This window comes from Pseudopodoces humilis, chromosome 10 (assembly GCF_049639895.1).
Source record: "Pseudopodoces humilis isolate 2021_Gansu_Grassland_sample_001 chromosome 10, ASM4963989v1, whole genome shotgun sequence".
In the NCBI taxonomy this organism is placed as follows: domain Eukaryota; kingdom Metazoa; phylum Chordata; class Aves; order Passeriformes; family Paridae; genus Pseudopodoces; species Pseudopodoces humilis.
The window spans coordinates 12072021-12078071 of NC_142209.1; positions in this window are offsets into that span (position 1 = coordinate 12072021).

Consider the following 6051-nt stretch of genomic DNA (forward strand, 5'->3'; position numbering starts at 1 on the left):
TCCCTCCCTTACCTGAACAGCGAGGTACTGTGGCTGGCACAAGCATGAACCTGCTGCCTTGGGCAGCAGCTGTGCCTGGCCAAGGGAAACAGCTGTAATTACAACCTGGGACAGTGAGGATGGACGAATTCCTGCCACCTACCACTGCAGGCACACAGGCGGCTCCGAAGTCTGCCCCGTTTTGGTGGACAGTAGGCCATGATCTTGAAGAGAGTCCCCGATCTTGACTGATGAAATCTCAGGTCTTACCCTACTTATTTAGGTGTTTGTGAGCTGGCAAAAGCCCTGCCTGCCTGTGTCAGTATTGCCACTGGCTGTGGGTCCCACATAGGCACAGTGCCCGATGCTGCAGTGCAGAACTTGCCGTGGCTTTGAGCAGCTGGAGCGGACAGGGACAGCCAGGCCCTGGCACTGTGCTGGGGTGTGCTGTAGCCAACCACAGAGAAAATGTGCTTGGTACCTGGTCAATAGGGACAGGTGTTTCCTATACCTCTCCATAGAAAAGCAGGCCCTTGAGTCCAGAAAGTCCTTAAGGCCCCTTCAGTGTTCCTGAGTGGTCATGATGCAGTGCACCTGAACAGTCTTGGCCATTCATATTTGGTGACTGGACACTGACATTTTGGGCAAAGACCTGGCCATTGTGGGTTGTCACAACGGTCTCATTAGGGCGATCAGATGAGAATCCAAATTTGTCCAAACGAGTTTGGGAAGGATTTGGATAAAAACAGGATGTTCTAAAGGGATCTATGAGAAAAGCAGAAATGTAGGAGCAATTTTTTAGAGGATCTGCTACTCCATTTTTGTTGCTGTCATAAGTATAAGCTAGGAGATATCTGTGAACTGGTAAGCAGGTAGAATAATTGACACAGTGTGCAAATAGAGCAGTGTATTTTCTCTCTTGATAACACCAGCACTACTGTTTTTTTTCTGAGACTGTTGACACTTTAACACTGGCTTGCCTAGCCAGCTCTGTGTGTGGCTTATGGTTTGTATAAAGTCCAGAAGATTTTCTGGGATATGCTGGTCAACATGCAATTGTAGCAGATAGGAAGATAATAACTGTAAAAGCAAGCCTATGGTGGTTGTGTTGTTGCATCCTGTTTAAATTGGCATGACTTGCAGTTTGCTCCTGGGTAATGACTTCAGAGAACTTTTTATGCAGCAGATCTGTGAAACTTGTAGGCAAAGCAAACCTTCCTGTTTCATTTTAGTGCTGTAGCACATTCCAGTTATTAATCTGCACATCATTCACCAGATGGTGAAATAATTATATAACATCAAATATGTTTTCTCTTCAGAATTAAGGAACACTATTCCCAGTTCTGCTTAGAGAAGGCTGAGGAAAATGTGTACTCTTAAGGTACACTGAACAATTGACAAGAACAGTTTCACTTGAAATAACCAGTATCTCATGGCTCTTCAGCCCAGCTGCTACTCCTAGCACAAAATACTCCTCAAAAAAAGAACCTCTTTTGAAGTCTCTTTACCCTGTTTGTTAGACAAGGCTGCTGAAGCTGAGCACCTCTAGAGCAGAGGTTTAACATAGCAACATGCAAGTCAAGTTGATAGAAAATTCACATGTGTTTTTTCTAAGAACAGAAAGTAAAAAAAAGATAATTCTATGGCCATCATGTCTACAGTCAAAATATTTTAATAATGTTACCTTTTTTACTTTCCAAGCTGTGTAATTTGTAGATTTTTGAACAGAGTTCCTCAACAACAGTGCATTATATTTTTGTGTTGAAATCCATGGCTTAGAAGTTCCTTGTTTATACAGAGATTGAATGTAAGTGCTTTAGCAGTACCAGCATGATCCAGAACTACAGATTTAATGGGGTGGGAAAGGCGGGAGATCCTTTTGGAGCAATCTCTACTCAAAGCAGGGTCACTACTGAAATACAACCACATCATTCAGGACTGTTACAGTGCGTGCAGTGGTGAGTTGCAGCTACCTTCTGAAAGCGTCTCCAACCAAAGGTGTTTGGGTAGGCAGACAAGCACACAATCCTACACACAGCAGCCATGGATAGCGGTGTGGGGGCTGAAGAATCAGCCAGTGGAAGGACTGTGACATTCCCCTGGAGAGCTTCTCCACAGGCTAGGCACTTTCTCTTATAGTGAGAAAGTGTCCCTCCCAGAGACCTTTGCAAGTTTTATGTTGATTTATTGTATCCTATTGGTTTTCTTCCCCCTCACTCTACCCTATTACTTGTATCCCAGTTTCCCCCCACCCCTCTCTTTCCCTATATAAACCCCAGTTTTTCCCCTGTTGAGTGAGAGCTGCTGTCACTGGCTCCCTTTGCAGAGGGTCCTTCTCTTAATAAAGGCCTGTTCTCTGTGGAACGCCACACAGTGCTCTAGTCCCTCTCTGCGTCGCCTGAGAGCTGCCGCTGAGCCTGAGCTGACAATCACTTGCCGGGCAAGGGAGGTGCCTATGCCCCTGGGCTGTCTCTAAAGGTGCTTCTTCAGGGAGGTCGTGGCACCCCTGCCATCCATCCCGCTGCAGCAAGTAGTGCCCAACATGAGGCATTCAAGGAGCCCCTGAAAAAGTGTCCACCCACAGTTGTCATTGCGGTGTGTTCCCCTGTTGGAGCTGCCACCCCCTGAGGGGAACCCCTTGTGTTCTAGCAAGAGGGCAATCCAAAGGGCAAAAACGACCGGGACCCTCGCCAACTATCCAGGGTGAAAAAGAAGAGCCCATGAGGACTGGCCGTCAGGTGACCACCTGCCCACTGGCTTTTCGTTGGCCTTGCCAGCATCAGCCAAAGAAAAAGGATGAGTTTTACATTTTCAAGTTTTTCAACTTTCTCAGGCCTTTCTCATTTTTATTAGCATTTTACCACTGTGTGGGGAATGAGACATTCAGGATGGGAAATCGTCTAAGCAGACCTAAGCTTACTCCTCCTGAAAGGGACTTTTATATCCAAATTGTGGGCACCCTTTTGCTGGAGATTTTAAGTTTTCTAAGGGGAGTTTGAAAAGATTTGTTCATTGGGTTTTTAAGCATTTTCCAAAGGCTAATCACAATTCTGTTTATTTGGGCTCATTCTGGGACGAAGTTGGGAAGGAGTTTTATTCAGTTCAAGCAAACGGGGATTTTTCAGTTGCAAAGTTTTCCCCTTTGTTTCATCTTATTGTTCAATCAGTGGATAAATGGGGGAAAGTTTCAGGAGAAGTTTCAGGTCGGCAGTTCAAAACCCCATCCCCTTTTCCCTCTCCCCGTGATCCCAAATCCCTCTCCACATTTGAGGGGCGGTCAGCAGGTGGTTGTCACCAGCAGGCACAGGGTTGCCACCATCTCCCTGAAACCACCCTACAGGCTCTCTCCACTTGCCAGGATGGCACTGGCTATGCCACCCTGGACCTGCCCTCAAACCTTCTTCCCATGCCCACTTTCCCAGTTCCATCTCCTAATTATTAATTCCCCTCAAGATGGCGCCGGCAACGTGGCCAGCCCCGCCGTTTTGTCTTCCTCACACCCAAGTTTTCCCGCCCTTTCTCCACAAAATGGCCACTTTCCTGCCTCTACCCCTTCTTTTCCGGTCGCGTCCTGCTCCTCCTCCCTCCCCACTACGTTGTTGGGTGTAACTGCATCGGGCCCCTCCCCTTCTACTGGGAAAGCCCTTCCCATCGCGGACCCCATCCACGCTCCTTCCAACTTGTGCTCCTCTCCTGGTAGCACGCACACTCCCGGTCCCTACAACACCAGGACCGGAAGTCAGAATGACAACAACCAGAAGGAAGCCATCTTGGCTTCCACAACTTCACAGAAACAGGCAAGTTCCAGTTGCCCTAAATGGCCACGCTGTTACTAAGCGCCCTCCATCCCCCACAGAGGATGCGAGCAGTGTGTCCTCATACTCAGATTATGAGTATGATGACCACTGGGCCGAAACTCAAAGGGAGGCTACTCGGGCCAGGGACTCAGCCCTGTCCAAAAAGATCTTCGTCTTCCCTGTAGTGTACAGGCGTGACAGGGCAAAGGCAAATATCGCAGTGTGGGAATCAATCCACTACCAGGAGCTGCAGGAGCTCTGCAAAGCGGCTGAACATCATGGCCGGGGGTCACAGTTTAAAAAAAATTTATTCAAAGCCACCTTCATTGTTCACCTCACGGTTCCCCATGATACTAAAAACATCATGAATTGCCTCCTATCCCCAGCAGAATATATGCTGTGGGAAAGGCAATGGAAAAAACAACTCAAACAGTTGGCAGATTCATATTCCAAAGATGCCAACAAACCAAATTTATCATTGGAACAGTTGGCAGGTGAAGGTGACTTCCAAAAACCCCAAGGGACCAAACCAGGGACTTAGACAAGGCCACTTTAAAAGACATTGCTAATGCTGCCAAAATGTCACTCTTTATAACCCCTGATGACAAAATCCCAACACAATGCTTCATAAACATAGAACAAGGGTCAAGTGAATCTATCATTAAATACATTGATAAACTGAAATTAGTTATTGAGAAACAAGTGGAGGGCCCAGAGGCTCAAAAAGAACTTTCGGTAAAAGTAGCCATGGTGAATGCCAACACTGAATGCAAAGGCATTCTAAGAGCCTTTCCCCTTGACCCTGAACCTACCATAGAACAGATGGTTGAAGCCTGTACAAAACATGCATCTGTGGAAAACACAGTGGCATTAGCAGTTGCTAAAGGGGTTGCAGAGGGCATGTCCAGTGCCTACTCAGTGGCAGCAAACCAAGACTCTAATCATTGTTTTAACTGTGGTGAGCCAGAACATTTCTCTAAAGACTGTCCCGAGAGACCTTTCTTTCAAGATAAGCAGTATCACCCACCCAACCACCAATGTCTCCCGAGGCAGAACTGGCACCAACTGGCATCCAGGAAACTTCCAGCAGAGCGCAGGATGGCCTCATGCTACGACAGCAAATCAAATGCCACTACGCTCTGTGAGGCCCACTATCCCACCTCGGAGACCTACCAACAACCTACCAAGGAAGTGGACTGTGGAGAGCTCCAGAAACCCAACACATGGAGCGATTCAGGCAGGAACCCGGCGCCAACTGGTAACCAAATTGTCTATTAACTTTGAAACTGACTCTGTATACAAAATTCCTACAGGAAAATGGGGACCTCTGGGAAGCCCTTCCAACATTTTAATCCTTGGAGACACCTTTCATGGCCCAAAACAAGTTTATGTTGTCTCAGAAGTACAAACTATCAATCCAGGCAAGGAAATAATTTGTCCAACTTTCATGTACTGACTTGCCATTTTTTCTCCCAAAAGAAACTCCTATTGTGCAAGCCTTTTGTTACCACCTAACTGCCTGGAACAGGTTCCTCTCAACCCTACCACCATGTGGGCGCAGGTTGTGGGCTCCAGGAAGCCAATCATAGAGTGTGATCTGTTCTTTAAAGGGGAAAAGATCTATTGCCCAGGTATGCTGGACACCGGAGCTGACGTTACCATCATTGTTCACTCTGAGTGGCCTGCCATTTGGGAACTCCAGCCTGTGGTGGGGATGATCTCAAGGATTGGAAGGGTAGCAGTCTCCATGCAGAGCAAATGAAATGTCATCATAGAGGGTCCTGAGGGAAAGATGGCGACCATCACACCATTTGTAGTAAGAGCTCCAATAACACTATGGGGGAGGGATGTTCTATCACAACGGGAGGCAATCTTAAAAATCCACAATCGGGATTTTTAGTGGGGGCTGCTGAAGTGTGCATGACACCTAACATCCCCAAACTCACCTGGAAACAACACCATCCAGAGTGGGTTGATCAGTGGCCCCTGTCAGACACCAAGTTATACGTACTTGTTATAAGCCCTTGTAGAGGAACAACTTGCCAAGGGACACATCACAGAGACCAATAGTCCCTGGAACTCCCTGTCTTTGTTTTGAAGAGACCAGGTTAAGGACAGGTGGAGGCTCCTCCATGACCTTAAGAAAATCAACAATGTGATAGAATATATGGGTCCCCTCCAGCCAGGCATGCCCTCACCCTCTATGCTCCCTAGAGACTGGAAACTGGCCATTATCGATATCAAAGACTGTTTCTTTAACATATCCCTCCATCCC